General features: G+C 35.5%; 2 long non-coding RNA genes across 3 annotated transcripts; one reads left to right on the top strand and one right to left on the bottom strand.

The window, feature by feature from the left end:
• Nucleotides 1-2,475: 2,475 nt before the first annotated feature.
• Nucleotides 2,476-13,297, top strand: LOC144010467 (uncharacterized). Of its 2 annotated transcripts, XR_013281227.1 has the most exons (7): nucleotides 2,476-2,683; nucleotides 4,910-4,972; nucleotides 7,505-7,592; nucleotides 8,961-9,174; nucleotides 12,564-12,720; nucleotides 12,819-12,985; nucleotides 13,105-13,297. It is a non-coding gene; the product is annotated as an uncharacterized LOC144010467 (long non-coding RNA). The 2 variants fall into 2 exon arrangements; XR_013281226.1 differs by lacking the exon at nucleotides 2,476-2,683 and having other exon boundaries at nucleotides 4,555-4,972.
• On the bottom strand, nucleotides 12,724-14,013 carry LOC144010468 (uncharacterized). Its single transcript, XR_013281228.1, has 6 exons — nucleotides 13,861-14,013; nucleotides 13,601-13,631; nucleotides 13,322-13,362; nucleotides 13,116-13,178; nucleotides 12,996-13,043; nucleotides 12,724-12,918 (listed from the first exon to the last, which is right to left on the bottom strand). It is a non-coding gene; the product is annotated as an uncharacterized LOC144010468 (long non-coding RNA).
• Nucleotides 14,014-17,783: the final 3,770 nt, after the last annotated feature.

Genomic DNA, 17,783 nt, shown 5'->3' with positions numbered 1-17,783 from the left:
AAACGGCTTACTATACAGGGTCGTTTTTTTAGGGCAAAAAAAACGCCTTACTATACATGGTCGTTTTTTTAACAAAATAAAAACGCCTTACTATACATGGTTGTTTTTTTTTAGGGGAAAAAAAAACGCCTTACTATACATGGTCGTTTTTTTTAGGGGAAAAAAAAAACGCCTTACTATACATGGTCATTTTTTTTAGGGGAAAAAAAAACGCCTTACTATACATGGTCGTTTTTTTTAGGGGGGAAAAAAACGCCTTACTATACATGGTCGTTTTTTAACAAAATAAAAACGGCTTACTATAGAGGGTCGTTTTTTTAGGGCAAAAAAAACGCCTTACTATACATGGTCGTTTTTTTAACAAAATAAAAATGCCTTACTATACATGGTCGGTTTTTTTAGGGGGAAAAAAAACGCCTTACTATACATGGTCGTTTTTTTTAACAAAATAAAAACGCCTTACTATACATGGTCGTTTTTTTAGGGGAAAAAAAACGCCTTACTATACATGGTCGTTTTTTTTAACAAAATAAAAACGCCTTACTATACATGGTCGTTTTTTTAGGGGGGAAAAAAACGCCTTACTATACATGGTCGTTTTTTTTAACAAAATAACGCCTTACTATACATGGTCGTTTTTTTTAGGGGAAAAAAAAACGCCTTACTATACATGGTCGTTTTTTTTAACAAAATAAAAACGCCTTACTATACATGGTCGTTTTTTTTAGGGGAAAAAAAAACGCCTTACTATACATGGTCGTTTTTTTTAGGGGGAAAAAAAACGCCTTACTATACATGGTCGTTTTTTAACAAAATAAAAACGGCTTACTATACAGGGTCGTTTTTTTAGGGCAAAAAAAAACGCCTTACTATACATGGTCGTTTTTTTAACAAAATAAAAACGCCTGACGATACATGGTCGTTTTTTTAACAAAATAAAAATGCCTTACTATACATGGTCGTTTTTTTTAGGGGGAAAAAAAACGCCTTACTATACATGGTCGTTTTTTTAACAAAATAAAAATGCCTGACGATACATGGTCGTTTTTTTAACAAAATAAAAATGCCTTACTATACATGGTCGTTTTTTTAACAAAATAAAAACGCCTTACTATACATGGTCGTTTTTTAGGGGGAAAAAAACGCCTTACTATACATGGTCGTTTTTTTTAACAAAATAAAAACGCCTTACTATACATGGTCGTTTTTTTAACAAAATAAAAACGCCTTACTATACATGGTCGTTTTTTTAGGGGAAAAAAAAACGCCTTACTATACATGGTCGTTTTTTAACAAAATAAAAACGGCTTACTATACAGGGTCGTTTTTTAACAAAATAAAAACGGCTTACTATACAGGGTCGTTTTTTTAGGGCAAAAAAAACGCCTTACTATACATGGTCGTTTTTTTAACAAAATAAAAACGCCTGACGATACATGGTCGTTTTTTTAACAAAATAAAAACGCCTTACTATACATGGTCGTTTTTTTAACAAAATAAAAACGCCTTACTATACATGGTCGTTTTTTTTAGGGGGAAAAAAAACGCCTTACTATACATGGTCGTTTTTTTAACAAAATAAAAACGCCTTACTATACATGGTCGTTTTTTTAGGGGAAAAAAAACACCTTACTATACATGGTCGTTTTTTTAACAAAATAAAAAACGCCTTACTATACATGGTCGTTTTTTTTTTACAAAATAAAAAACGCCTTACTATACGTGGTCGTTTTTTTTTAAATCAAATAAAAAACGCCTTACTATACATGGTCGTTTTTTTTAATCAAATAAAAAAATGCCTTACTATGGTCGTTTAAAAAAAAAAAAAAAAAATTGGTAGTTTTTTATAAAAAAAAAAAAATAATGCTTCCTATACATGGCCGTTGAAAAAAAAAAAAGCCTCACTATACATGGCCGTATTTTGTTGTTGTTTTTTTTATTAACAAAAAAAAAATTGCTTACTATACATGGTCGTTTAAAAAAAAAAAAAAAAGCCTTACTATACATGGCCATTTTTTTATTTATTTTTTTATTAACAAAAAAAATTGCCTTACCATACATGGTCGTTAAAAAAACAAACAAAAAAAAACCCCGCCTTACTATACATGGCCGTTTTTTTGTTTTATTTTATTAACAAAAAAATTGACTTACTATAAATGGGCGGGTTTTTTTAATTAAAAAAAAATGCCTTGCTATACATAATCGTTTAAAAAAGTGACTTCCTATACATGGCCTTTTTTTTTTTTAATTAAAAAAAATTGCCTTACTATACAAGGTCATTTAAAAAAAAAAAAAAAAAAACACGCCTTCCTATAAATGGCCGTTTTTTTGTTTTTTTTTAATTAACAAAAAAAATTGCCTTACTATAAATTGGCGTTTGTTTTTTTTTAATTTAAAAAAAACTCGCTTACAGCATTTAATATTATTTAGCGCTCGATTTAGCTGCGACCCGGAAGTTGAACACCGACCGGAAATACAATGAAGACTCGTTTGACTTGCCATTTTGCTTGCTTCGTGAACACCACTGACCTGGAACATATAGTCGAATTTACGTTAGTCGGTAATTTTGGATTGTTATTTACATGTACAGAGGGGTCCACAATAAAGGAATATTGTCTCCACGTCGGCTGCTGCCCGTCTATCTGGACGTCCGCTGAAGAAAAGTGGCGACGCTTGTGAAAAGGTAACTCATGCTAACCTTTTCCACATTTTCACTGCATGGTCCTCTAAATGTATATTTTTGTTTAAACGAAACCATCGTCTCATGTCTAGCGCGTCTTCAGTTGACTTCGATTAGATAAAAACATTTACGTTCGTTTACACCACTGATCTGTTTATGCTTCTGGATAGCCGATAGGTCAAGACTTTTGAGGCCGCCATATTGCTCCTCCCAAGAAACGCTTCTCGGCATTTAAACTATCGAAATTGGAGAACATTTTAGACAGTACTTAGTAGAAACAGCATGATTTATGCTATTTTAAATGTGTTAAAGTTAACAAGTGGACTTCAGCCATTTTACAACTTGCCTTAAACATGTATAAATTATATGCTTAATGATGTTTACAGAAGAAAACTTTTTATTGTATTTTTTAATTAAAGAAATATTGTTGTAATTCAAGAAAAGATGCCTCTGCCAAATAAAATATTGGGGTCCAAGGAACTGAGCGATAAAACAAAAGGGGGTCTTCAAAACAGCACATACCGTCCACTTGTTTATTTGTTAACTTGTTAAAAAAATAGTGACCGCTCCGCGACAAACGCTCCTGTATATGGCCCATTTGTACGTATACCGTAGTTTATACAGTAGTCTGCTCGCGAAATGGGAGGAGCAAGATGGCCGCCTTGTGGCTTCAACTGTTTACACGGGCGTGTATGGCCTATCGTCTATTCAGTCATATATTCAGATCAGTGGTTTCCACAATCTAACGAGATACAATACTATTGTTCAATGTAAAATGTATTTATTACTCTACTTGTCAAAAACGAGATGTGAAATAATAATCATAAATACAAAAAATAGCCAGCAGGATTAAAGCAAAAGCTGATGCATTTAGTTGATGCTGCATTCGAATTTCCCAATTCCGACCTGAAAGCGTTGGCGGCAAATGTAAACAAGCAAAATGGTGGATTTATTTATTTTTGTCCTCAAAACTCATTTTGACCTCCAGCAAACTTGCCTTCTCGCAATTTTGCTTCGGCGCCCCCCACCCACTCTCGAATGCAGCATTGTCAAGCGCGATCTGTGACCCCTGCGCGATCTGTGACGCGCATGCGCAGAAGATCGGCCATCTTGGATCGTTAACTACGGCAACAACACAAAAACAAATACATTTATATGCGTTCGTAAAAACATGATAAAATTAGAAACAAATGTCGATTACTGATGCATTTAACAAAACTAAGTAACTTTTAATCATTGTTATACTTTACAGTAATTCTGTGGTGCGTGTGGGTGTCTAAAGACAATAAATTTAATTCGTAGCCACTCTCACATAAATTATAATTACAGTATCCAGAGTATGTTTCGATAAGACGCTAAATTTGTTGTGGGTGTGAACCGGTGAGTACTCTTCGGACGCGTGTCGTTACCTAAAACAAAACAAACAAACCCATGTTTCGGTTGTGTGGTCAAAAACAATTTAATTCCATTAAAGTGCAAGCAATCATTTTCCAAAGGCAAACACGACCCTTTTAGCATACCGACAACGGTAAAAAAAATAAAATAAATGTGCCGCCAAGGCTCACGCACACCTGACGCTCATTACCGTGAGCTTCATCTGATCCTGGGGGCAAAACAAAGAAACACTGTAAAATGGCTCCAACACAGTAGTGTAAAAATCGATCTATTCGTACAAGACGTGCTTGGGTATAAAAACGTTTTGATTATAATTTAAAATATAAACAAAAAGAAACGTGCACCTGTCCTGTACTTTTCGCAATGTTTCATTTTGCGTGTGTGAACGTGCTTTGACCGATGTGGTTGCCGTAGTGAGCGAGATTGCCGATCTTCTGCGCATGCGCGTCACAGATCGTGCAGGTGTCACTGATCGCGTTATGACGTGCATCAGTTGTAGAGGGCGGGGCAGAAGCGGCGTGGGTCGGTCTTGTGCGGGTGATGGGCGTAAAAGGGTGGAGTCAGCAGAGCGGAGCGAGCGGGTGGGGGAGTGGCTTAATTTGGAAGGCACTGAAGTGCTTGCCGACTGCATGTATCACTTGCATTTTATGAAAAATCATCGACAGCCAGCCAGTCGTCAAAACTTCATTAATATGATGTTTATGAAGTAGTGACTTGAAAATTTAAGTGATTTTCAATTGTATGAAAATAAAGTGTTTTATGCAAATTAGCACCTACGATATGCAAATGAGCACTACTCACTGCTTCCATTTCTGTTTTGGTGACCGGATCGAGGCCGTTTGGGACATGGATGGGTCTGCGCTACAACCGTGCAATTGGGAAACTGCTTTTTGACAGGTAAGTGTACTTTTTTTACACAGTTTGCCATGCTGTGTGCTTGAGGGGGCGTGTCTGATGCCACTTAGCCATTTTTCAGTGCACTTTGACTTCCGCTTGATGTACTTAGACACACACCAGAACAACATTCAATGCTTCTGAACATGTGCTTTTTTAAAAATGACATTTGTGTGGCTCAAATGAAAAAATATAAACAACTTACAAACTAAATAAAAATGTATTTTTTCAAATGTATTTAAAAAAAATCTATTAGTTTGATATTATGTTGCCTACTTATTAGTGCTGTCAAAGTTAAAGTGTTAACTAATTCATTAATCACAAAAAAATTATTGCATTAATCTTTTTATTACCACAGATGATCCTTTTTAGCCAACAGCGGATGGTTACGTTAAAGGTAGCTGTTGGAGTTTGAGCAATAAACATAACTACATGCATTAAAGTAAAGCATTTAATAAATGTTTACATATGCCATAGGCCATTTTTCCATTTTCAATTTTGCCATTTTCAAAAATAATTATTTAGAAAATATAAACAACTTACAAACAAAATTAAAAAAATAAAAATATTTTACCAAAAATATATTAGTTTGACATTATGTTGCCTCCTTTTTTAAAATAAATACTATTTGTACAAAAAAAAAAAACTTAAATAAAAGCACATGTTCAGGAGCTTTGAATGATGTACTTGTTGTGTGGTTCTGCGTGTGGCAGTGTTGTGTAGTAGCTGAATTGTCTTTGTCCTATAGCAGGGGTGTCCAAACATTTCATTTGAGGGCCACATAATGTTATGAAGAGAAATTGTGTTTAGTCCTAAAAATTTTACAAATTATTTATTTGTGCTTTTGCGTATTTCGAAAAATGCTACAATATATAAACCAATTTATTTGTAATATGGCAGTAGGGTTATTAAGTATAATTTTTCATTTTAGTTTTTATTTTGAGTTTTGCTTTTTTTAAATGTAGTTAGCTTTAATTAGTTTTCAGGGTGGTTCTGTTAGTTTTTGTATTAGTTTTTAGTCTTTAATAAATGCTGAGTTTTAGTTTAGTTAGTTCTTTTTTTTTTAATGTGTATTACTCGTGCGTTACATTAAAAAAAAAAAAACACCATGGGCGTGACATCATTATTCCGGTTTATATCAAAATAAATCGACTAAAAATCACATTTAAAATCATCCCCAAAGGCTCATGCGTTAAATTAATTACCAAAGACTAAAATGATGGACATTTTGGCTATAATTATAGTTAGTTTTATTTTAGTTAGTTTTGTAAACATAAAATGTGGCTTCAGTTAGTTTTCTTTTTTTAAAAAGCATCTTCATTTTTATTTTAATTCGTTAACGAAATTGTTTTTTGAATTTTTTTGTTTTTTCGTTAGTTTTAGTTCAATAATATAACCTTTAATAGCACCTGTGTTTTTCGACACCTTCCCTTCTTACTTTGACCATCTCTAAACATTTTTGTTTGTATTTTATTTAGTGCTGTCAAAGTTAAAGCGTTAACTAATTAATTAATCACAAAAAATTATCGCATTAATCATTGTATTACCACAGATTAATCACACTATTAATTTTGACCGCAGATGATCCTTTTTAGCCGATAGTGGACGGTTACATTTAAGGTAGCTGTGGAGTTTGAGCAATAAACACAACTACATGCATTCAAGTAATTTAATAAATGTTTACATATGCCATAGGTCATTTTTTCCCCATTTTAAATTATGCAAATAATTAATTGATTAGAAAAAGTAGGATGAGCGTATGCAGCGGGCAAAAATGTTGGAGGGAAAAAAAGCTTTTTTTAAGCAAGTGATTAATTTGATTAAAAAATGTAATCGTTTGACAGCTCTAATTTTATTTGAACTGAGTCAAATGCCATTTTTAGCAAACGTCGCGGGCCACTAATAAATGGACGGCGGGCCGCAAATGGCCCCCGGGCCGTAGTTTGGACACCACTGGTCTATAGAGAGATGATTCGGCCTGTTGTTTTTTTGGTTGCGTTCATGTAAATGATGACTTTCCAAAATGGCCAAGTTCTTCGGTACACCCTAGTTGTTGTCTTGACTCGTGTATACAAGTCACGAGGTGTCAATTGGTAGCCCTCAAGTGTACCTAATCAAGTGTCCAACTATTAGGTACACTTTGTCTTATTTCTTGGCTTATGTGGACATCGTCGATTGACAGATAGATCATGTCAACAAATGTCGTGAGTGGACAAGTAGAAGCTCTGCATGTTGTTCCGTGTGGTCTGTCGACTTCAACATAGTATTAAGCGATGTTTGGCTACTTTAAATGCACATAGAAATAATTTTAGAAGAAAATGTTAAAAAATTGTTGTGCTTTTACTGATGATTCCACATGCTAACGTTTGCTAATGATTTTTAACGGAGGTATTTTAATGGCAATTTGGCATCATTAATGTCAGGTTTTTTTTGGTTGAGCTAGTTCGCATTGGACTTAGCTGTTGTGAGCGATTTGATGTGAACGAGCATGACCGACTCCTTTTTTCTTTGTTTTTGTTTCCTGACATGATGGAGGAGGTCTTGGACGCACACGCAGCCCACCGACTGGAGACTTGAGGACGTTGTGGATGTGCCACATTGACAGCACGCTGCTCAAGGACAGGTGTGTGCGCTATTTGAAGGCGAATGTTGTGTGATGTCACTAAGCCATTTCTCAGTGCGCTTTAACAGCAGAACATCATTTGATGCGTGTGAACATGTGCTTTATGAAATGATTGTTGATTGAAAATGTTTTGAAATTAATCAATTGATGTTATTTTTGCCCAATTGTGTAAATAATAGTATGAAAAAAAAAATCTTTGGCACATGTTCAGAAGCATTGAATGATGTTGTCTGTTAGCGTGTTTGTTGTGTTTTGGCCCACGGAGAGATGGCGACGTCGTCGCTTGTGCTCCTGTGACATTACACACACAACATGGTGTCTGTCGTGCGCTACTGCTTCCATGTCCATCCTGTCAACCACTGTTGGTAAATTGAGTCCAATGTTATTTCTGTGTCCAAAAAAGCTGCTTTTCTAAAGTCAAATATATTTTTTCAACTGAAAAAGAGTGTCTCCGTGTTTCATTTCCAACTGCACTGAGTTTTCAAATCGTGACGGTTTTGTCGGCGTCGTTGCGTTCAGGTGGTTTTATTCTCAGGGCCTTGAATGAATTGCAAGTGGATCGTTTCGGTGGTGCTTGAAGACTTCTTCGGCTCGTCCTCATGGCCAGATGGCGTCATTTTCAGCACGCGTCGAGGAAGCCTGCTCGCACCGGAGGCCAAAACATCTTCGAGAACAACCTGAACAATCGACTTGCAGTCCATTCAAGGCTTGAAAAATGCTTTCTTGCGACAATTAAAGTTCAACATGCAAATGGCTGGACATAGCTCCACCTACTTCAGGGAAAATCATAATTAATTTGCATAACTGACCACGCCCTCTCAGAAGCAACCAATCAGCAGGCTGTATGCAAATTAATTTGCATAACCACGCCCACTTTTCAGCAATAACTCACAAATATCGCCTCATTTGCATAGCCGCACCCACTTATGCAAATGATCAGACGCCTTAATTTGCATAAACCCTGCCCACTTTTGGGGCCAACCAATCGGATTCTGCTACTTATTCCAGAACCTACCAATCAGATTGCTTCCTGTTCAGTAATTTGCATAGCCCCGCCTCCCAAGCAACATGGCCACACCCCTTCATTTGACGAAGAGCTTTTATAAAGTATTTGGTTTAATGTAACATCACAAGAAGAGTTCAGAAAAGATGCAATTTGTCAACTTTTTTATTTTATTTTTTTTAAAGAATACATGTTGAAAATGCAGAAAAATAAAACAAAAAAAATACATTAAAAAAGTTTAAAAAAAAAATAAACTAAATAAAAAAAAAAATAAAAAAAAAAAAACCTTAAAAATAAAACAAACTGAAAAATTAAGGGAAAAAAAAAAAAGTCAGATGACTTGATTGCTGTCTGCTTGTCACCAGGTGAAGTGAGCCAGCTGGAGCGGATCACGCAGACCTAAGACAAAACGACAGCGAGTCAACTTGTTGTGCAGCAAACATTTGAGATGTGATGAAAGCCACCAACCGGCACAGAAGTGGATCTGACAACTTGGGGGATTTTGGGCCTCATCCCTCACACGGCTGCATCACCAGGAAGCCCGCCATGTTCCTCCGCACCTGCGGCAGAACATTTCAGGTATTTAGTTTTATTAAATCATTTTGCATGGATATCAAATGTCATTCGTTACAAATTTAAGAGACTTAATTATCAATTTCAGTCAAATAACTTGAATAAATGTTTAAGTTTAGAAATTTACATTTATGGATATAAAATTTTCAATAACACGCTGATATTAATTTACTTTGGACCAGTCTTAATTTCAACAAGAAACTTTAGTCTGACTAAAATGAACGTTTTAGTTGTAATTTAATCATTTTATTTTAGTCTATTAAATTGACCGTTGAGTCTATTTTCCTTTAGCATACATTTCAACTTTTATACAGAAAATTATAACTCCCATTTGTAACTAGTTGAAAGGGATACTTTACACATTTTCCAATTTTTAGCAGTAAAGAGTTATTTTTGTTTAATTTGATAACTTCATTATTTTGCATGTACAATTAACAGCTTAAAGGACATTTTGGCACTTGCCGTCGACTGAAAATGACATCACACGTGTTGAGGGCTCAGGTAACAACCAATCATGGTTACCTAATGTTTACCAGTTGTTACCTGAGCCCTCAACACGTGATGTCATTTTCAGTTGACAGCAAGTGCCAAAATGCCCTTTTAAAGCTGTTAATTGTACAGGAAAAATAATTAAGTTATAAAATTTATTATAAAAAAAAATGTTAAAGGGATAGTTTGGCTTTTTTGACATGAATCTCAATTTCATCCTCACCTCCAGTGTGTGCGATCAGCATTGACAGCGTTCTGTGACACGAGTTCTGGTCCTGTTGGACGAGAGGAAAATAGTCCAGCAAGCTGGCTGGTGTCACAGAAATAAAAGCGTTTTTCTTCTCAAAACAATTTGTGTTTAAAAGTGTGATACATTTGCATCATTAAATTCCTTTTCTGAAAAATGTCAGACGCCGTTAGCGCCAGGCACTACTTTTCTGTTCGTTCGTATCACTGCACGGCGCCCTGCAGACAGTTGATAGTCGCTCCTTCCGCCGTCAAAAAGACAACTTGTAGATTAGTGCGCGTCTATCAGCTGCATGCGGGGCGCCGCGCAGTGATACGAACGAACAGAAAAGTAGTGCCTGGCGGTAATGGCGCCTGACCTTTTTCAGAAAAAGAGTTTAATGATGCAAATGTATCACTCTTGAACACAAATTGTTTTTAGAAGAAAAATGCTTTTATTTCCGTGAATCAAGCAAAGTTGCTGGACTGTTTTCCTCTCGTCCAACACCGGACCAGAACTCGAGTCATAGAACGCTGTCAGTGATGGTCGTGCACACTGGAGGTGAGGATGAAAGATTCATGTCAAAAAAGCCAAACTATCCCTTTAACAAGCAAGACATTTAATACGGCGTCAACTGTTTAAATGGAACATGTTGAACTGAAAATAACTTCACTTAAATTTAAAAAAAAAAAAAAAGCGTAATTACTTGAGATTAATCTTACAGCTGCACAATGGATGTAAACATGTTATATTTTGAGCCTGAAATTGCAATCTCAGTCCGGTTTTGATATTGTTAAAGCGGCGGTTTTATTTAAAGGGATCTTTTTTTTTCTTTTTTTTTTAAATAAAAGCCGTCGCAGAGTTCACCCGGACGTACTTTTACTTTTGTTTCGTGGCAGCTTGACAAGTTGACAAAACAGTTTGTGATTGAGAACGCACGTTGCTGAGCCAACTTGCTCCACGGCAGAACAGATAGATTTAATAAGTTTATTTAATAAGATTTAATAAGTTCGCATGTGGTTGCAGTAACAAGTTTCGTGGTGACAAAAACTACCCGACTAAAAAGTAGCACTTTCACAAAGGCAAAAACGGGAGTCGCTAAGAATGCTAATGTGAAATGCAGTGTCGGGAATGAGCCAAAATAAGTGCTTGGGCGTACAGTAGACTTCACAGAAGTCTGGTTAGAATCACGTTAATGCAGAAAGCTAACGAACGGAACATTTTTTACTACAATTAATACGCAGTCTAGACTGAAAATAAGATGGCGGATACATTAGCCTTTACAGTTGGACAGAGCAGAACACGCCAACGGCTGACGTCCGGTTCGAGGTCCAAAGCAGTGAGAATTTTGGCAACGAAAAGTTAAACGAAAACTAAAAATGGAAGCATTTTTTTATCGAGACCAACGATGACTAAAATTGTGTACCAATTTCAATGACAAACGAAAGTTGGCGACAAGAACCACTCAAACTGTTTAGTGTTCACTGCACTTTAATGTTTAAAACATGTTTACATCCATTGTGCAACTGTAAAATTCATCTCAAGCAATTCTGCACTTTTTTTAAATTTAGGTTAAGTTATTTTCAGTTCAACATGTTTCATTTAAATAATTAAAGACGCTGTAGTTACAAATAGGGGTTATAATTTTTTGTATAAAAGTTGAAATGTATGTTGAAGAAAAATTGACTGTCAATTTAGTTGACTACAATTGGATTAAAACTAATAAAAATCGGATGACGAAAATACAACAAAAACTTTAATTTTAGTCAAAAAAATAAAACAAAATTAAAATTTGTCTAAATTAAAACTTGTCCAAAGTAAATTAATCAGCATGTTATTGAAATTGTATATTCATAAATGTAAATTTCTAAACTTAAACCTTAATTCAAATTATTTAATTGATCATTATTTTAAGTGTCTTAAATTTGTAACAAGAAATGCCATTTAATATCTGTAGAATTATTTTAAAAATACCTCTTGGATCTCTTTGAATGTTTTTCTGACACTAACAAATAAAAATTACCTTTTCACAATTAATCCAATCAGAAATATTCGTGATTTTTACACTAATTACAGTAAAAAGGCCAAACGATTTAATACCAAGATATGAATTTAACGATAAAGCTGTTTGAAGCAGTTAAGTGTAACGCAAAAATACGGGAGTATGGGGAAGATATTTATTTACATGCATTTTCAAGGAACATGTATATTAGTGCAAAACGTAAAAAACATTTTTTGGTTACACAGAATAAGCATATTTAAACATGGCGCTAAGTAGTACTGTAGGTTTTGCCTTGACTTGAACCATTCTTAAAGGATTACCTCTTACGCAACCTCGTGTTCTTGCATTGTTTGACTAATAGATTAATATTTTGATGGTATGTCAGTTTCAGTCACGTTTGGAAATGTTACAAATGTTACATTGTGACTAAAAAGCTAAATCAAGAATTGCAAAAATCAAAATCGCAATTTAAAAAAATTTAATTTAAACATTGTTCAGCCCTAATTGGAAGAGATGGAGAAGCTCGCCGAGTTAAACTTCAAAGCTTACCGTCAATTGCGTCAAGCTGATGATCAATGCAGCACCAACAAACGTGGTGGACGACAGTCACTGCCTGGTCAAGTGGAGTCTACAAAAAGAATGGTGGTGGGTAGTGTTAAGGTTTTTTTTTTTTTTCAGAAATGCAGCAAATTTGACACAAGATGAAACCCACCAGTGCAGACGAGGACCTGCGAGGTTGATTCTGGGATTGTCAGTGATGACTCGGCTGCATTACAGGAAGTTGACCAGCAAGAAAACATTCAAGTGACATGCATGACAGAGCGTACTCAAACCAGTCCAGCTTCTACTTCATTTTATTAACAATGGGTCAAAAATAAATAAATAAAATTCAGCAGCAGCAATGAAGATATGTTTGTCTTTTCTCCCCGACAGGTGCAGGATCTTTGTGGCCAAGCGGTTTCTCCATGATGGCCAATTCAAGACAAGACAAGACGTGGTTCTCCACGGCCCAGCAGAGATGCTTTGGCACCACCTAGTGGACATAAGCAGAAGAAACCCAACGTTAACGTGTCAGCACAAAAGTCAACTCATCTATTTTGGTAAATGTACCTTAGAGGGTCCCACGAGAAAGCGCTGTTCGGTGCAACGTTGGGGGAACTACAAAAAGAGAAAAAAGAAAAGTTTATCAAATGTTCACGTCAGCCATTTTGTTTTGCAGCATGCACAAACCCAGTGATGACACAATTCTTGTTCCTCGGGCAGCTCTGGTTGAAGTCAACATGCTGTTTTTACCTGCACAGAAGAAGAAGAAGGAAAAAAAAAGTAGCATTTCAGAAATGGTCCGTGCAAGTCACCTGACATGTCCTCGTCTTCACGGTGTGCCTGAAAAATTAAAACCTATTACATTTTAACGTGTTTGAGTGTTTGTGTCTCACCAGTGACGAAAACAGGGCTGAGTTGGACGTCGTGTCAATGGCTGAAGACGCGGTGACGTTAACATAGATTCGAAACATGAAAACACATTTAGCCAAAAAAAAAAAAAAAAAAGCTCACAACGCCATGGCCAAAAAAAAAAAAAAAAAAAAAAAAAAAGATAGCGGAATTAAGGAACTTAATTTCAAAGGGGAGTCCATGCAAGCCTGTGTACAAATTTAAATAACGTTAAGAGTTAATTCTCATTGAAGTTGTTCAATGTACACACGCTGGTAACCTACCTTCTGTCAAACGGTGCTCTTTCTCCAGACCCTGGAAAGGGGGAAAAAATCAGTTAAAAAGCAAATAGGTACTTTACTGACCGCTAACATTTATCGCCAAACGTGTAAAATAATGCGTTTGTTTCATTCGAGCACGCGGTTGACGTGAATTGATCGAGCAAACATTTTAGCTAGCATGCCAGCAAGAGGTTTGCATGCTAGAAAAAGGTGAACATGTTGAAAGTTACAAGTACGAGTGTAAGACGAATCTTTAAACAAACCTTTTGGTGATCTCGTCGAGATGAGTGGAGGACAGCAGGCGGAGGATGTCGACGTGATGTCAGGCTGGTGAAGAAAAGAAAGATTGCTCGTTCAATTAGTCACAGCTTAAATAGGTTTTCGGTAACGTCATCACGTGATTTTTTTTCTTTTTTTAAAAAAAAGCTTTATTTAACCAAGAGAACAAAAAAAAAAGTCTTTCAACTGCTTTTGGACATAAAATCTAGTGTTGCTTGACCGGGGGATCGAACCTGGCTCAGTGGAACCGGAGACCGTGTCGTTAGCCATTAGGCCAAGCTTGCTTGTCACACTCCGTCCTCTAGGTCGTATTTATCCCATAGAGTGTCAAATGTTGCAAACAATACAACCATTGATGCTATGAATAGAACCGAAAATCAGGTTGTCCTCAAAGCCGACGTGGTCGAGTGGTATACGACATTGCCTTCGGTTTACTTGTTCGCGTGTTCGATCCTCGTTTTCTGCAACCTTTCAACTTCGTCGTTATGTTTGTTAGGTCGAGGGTGCGCAAGCGGGGATCGAACTCGAGTCACTTGAACCAAAGGCAAAGTTTTATACCATTCGGCCATCACGGTTGAAGGTTTTCGGCGTTGAATTTTATGTATTTATAGGACTTCCACGTGAGTGCATATGATCGCAATAAATGCGAGAAGATTCAAATTCTTTCACCGGCAGTTTGGCCCAGTGGTCTGCGACAAAGGTTTCGGTTGCGGTAGACGCTGGTTCGATTCCAGAACCTTCCAACTTTTAAGGAATTCTTTCTCAAGTTATTGAAAACGACTGCCGTCACCAAGGATCGAACGCGGTACCCCCAGTATGGGAGTCATTGTCTTATTCCTTTAGGCCACCATTCCTGGTGCTCCGAGCGAAAATTAATGAAGGTGATGAGTATCTTGTAATTTGCGCTTGATCGTTTAGGTGCACCCTCAACCCCCACCAGCCGTTAACACCACCAGGTAAGTCTTTCTTTTGTTATTTTTTTTTAATGGGTATTACTTTTAAATCCCGCATCCACATCCTGGCAGTCAGCTATTTAATCTACTCAAGTATGAATCCAACGTGTGTTTTATCTCTTAACAGCTCACGAACAAATCAAACCTATTCCCACCCTGAGTGTAGTTGCTCCAGTCATCCACAGGAGGGCAGTATTACATCGTACCTCAGTTGCTTCGCCGTTTTCCTCTAAACTTTCACCACGACTTTGATTGACCACCCAAACGGAGTCTCAACGATTCATCTTGTTTTTTGTTTTTGTTTTGTTTTGAACTATATTTCCTTGGCAGCTCGAATGATGCGCGTCTTATAACGACACGCTTATTGTTTTATCACATTATTGAACAATGACAAACGAGCCGAAACCAAGATATACTAACCTAAAACGTCACACTTCCAGGGAGTGCGTCATCTGCTTGTGGACATGTGGTACTGCACCCAAGCCACTCATTTCGATGTGGAGAATTTTTTTTTTTTTTTTTTCACCCTCACAACTTTCGAACCCAGTGTTTTTCAACGCTGGTCCTCGGGACACACTATGCAGCCTGTTATCCATGTCAAGCAGGTGCTGATCGTTGTCAGGCTTCTCCAGAACTTGCTGATGAGTTGTCATTGCAATAACATACGTTGGGAAAAGTCAACACAAACCACACCACATCTGGTCGATGAAATATTTTTTTATTTGTACAAAACCAAGATCAGAAAAAGTGCATGAGGTGAACACAGAACACTTGAAGGGGGAAAAAAAAGTTAAGAAGTCATTTTGTCTGCTTTCAAAGGAAAAAAGAGTCGTGTCGTTTTTTTGTTTGTTTTTTTTTTAGTAAAAAAAAAAAAGCCTTACTATACATGGTCGGTTTTTTTTTTTGGTGTAAAAAAAAAAAAAAAGCCTTACTATACATTGTCGTTTTTTTTTTTTTTGAGTTAAAAAAAAAAGCCTTACTATACATGGTCGTTTTTTTTAACAAAATAAAAACGCCTTACTATACATGGTCGTTTTTTTTTTTTTTGAGTTAAAAAAAAAAAAAGCCTTACTATAGATGGTCGTTTTTTTAGGGGGAAAAAACGCCTTACTATACATGGTCGTTTTTTTTAGGAGAAAAAAATGCCTTACTATACATGGTCATTTTTTTAACAAAATAAAAACACCTTACTATACATGGTCGTTTTTATAACAATATAAAAACGCCTTACTATACATGGTCGTTTTTTTTAGGGGAAAAAAACGCCTTACTTTACATGGTTGTTTTTTTAGGGGGAAAAAAACGCCTTACTATACATGGTCGTTTTTTTTAACAAAATAAAAACGCCTTCCTATACATGGTCGTTTTTTTTAACAAAATAAAAACGCCTTCCTATACATGGTCGTTTTTTTTTCACAAAATAAAAACGCCTTACTATACATGGTCGTTTTTTTTTGGAGTTAAAAAAAAAAAAGCCTTACTATACATGGTCGTTTTTTTAGGGGAAAAAAATGCCTTACTATACATGGTCGTTTTTTTTTCACAAAATAAAAACGCCTTACTATACATGGTTGTTTTTTTTCACAAAATAAAAACGCCTTACTATACATGGTTGTTTTTTTTCACAAAATAAAAACGCCTTACTATACATGGTCGTTTTTTTAGGGGAAAAAAAATGCCTTACTATACATGGTCGTTTTTTTAGGGGAAAAAAAATGCCTTACTATACATGGTCGTTTTTTTAACAAAATAAAAACGCCTTACTATACATGGTCGTTTTTTTAACAAAATAAAAACGCCTTACTATACATGGTCGTTTTTTTTTAACAAAATAAAAACGCCTTACTATACATGGTCGTTTTTTTTTTTTGGTGTTAAAAAAAAAAAAAGCCTTACTATACATTGTCGTTTTTTTTTTTTTGAGTAAAAAAAATAAAAAAGCCTTACTATAAATGGTCGTTTTTTTTTGGAGTTTAAAAAAAAAAAGCCTTACTATACATGGTCGTTTTTTTAGGGGAAAAAAAACGCCTTACTATACATGGTCGTTTTTTTAGGGGAAAAAAAACGCCTTACTATACATGGTCGTTATTTTTAACAAAAAAAAAACGCCTTACTATACATGGTCGTTATTTTTAACAAATTAAAAACGCCTTACTATACATGGTCGTTTTTTTAGGGGAAAAAAACGCCTTACTATACATGGTCGTTTTTTTAGGGGAAAAAAAACGCCTTACTATACATGGGCGTTTTTTTTAGGGGGAAAAAAACGCCTTACTATACATGGTCGTTTTTTTAACAAAATAAAAACGCCTAAAAACGCCTTACTATACATGGTCGTTTTTTTAGGGGGAAAAAAATGCCTTACTATACATGGTAGTTTTTTTAACAAAATAAAAACGCCTTACTATACATGGTCGTTTTTTTAGGGGAAAAAAACGCCTTACTATACATGGTCGTTTTTTTAGGGGGAAAAAAACGCCTTACTATACATGGTCGTTTTTTTTAACAAAATAAAAACGCCTTCCTATACATGGTCGTTTTTTTTAACAAAATAAAAACGCCTTCCTATACATGGTCGTTTTTTTTTCACAAAATAAAAACGCCTTACTATACATGGTCGTTTTTTTTTGGAGTTAAAAAAAAAAAAGCCTTACTATACATGGTCGTTTTTTTAGGGGAAAAAAATGCCTTACTATACATGGTCGTTTTTTTTTCACAAAATAAAAACGCCTTACTATACATGGTTGTTTTTTTTCACAAAATAAAAACGCTTTACTATACATGGTCGTTTTTTTAGGGGAAAAAAAATGCCTTACTATACATGGTCGTTTTTTTAGGGGAAAAAAAATGCCTTACTATACATGGTCGTTTTTTTAGGGGGAAAAAAACGCCTTACTATACATGGTCGTTTTTTTAACAAAATAAAAACGCTTTACTATACATGGTCGTTTTTT

The sequence above is a fragment of the Festucalex cinctus genome, chromosome 21, assembly GCF_051991245.1.
Source record: "Festucalex cinctus isolate MCC-2025b chromosome 21, RoL_Fcin_1.0, whole genome shotgun sequence".
Taxonomy (NCBI): Eukaryota; Metazoa; Chordata; class Actinopteri; order Syngnathiformes; family Syngnathidae; genus Festucalex; species Festucalex cinctus.
Note: the sequence above shows the minus strand (reverse complement) of the source record. Positions and strands in the feature narration are given on the sequence as shown.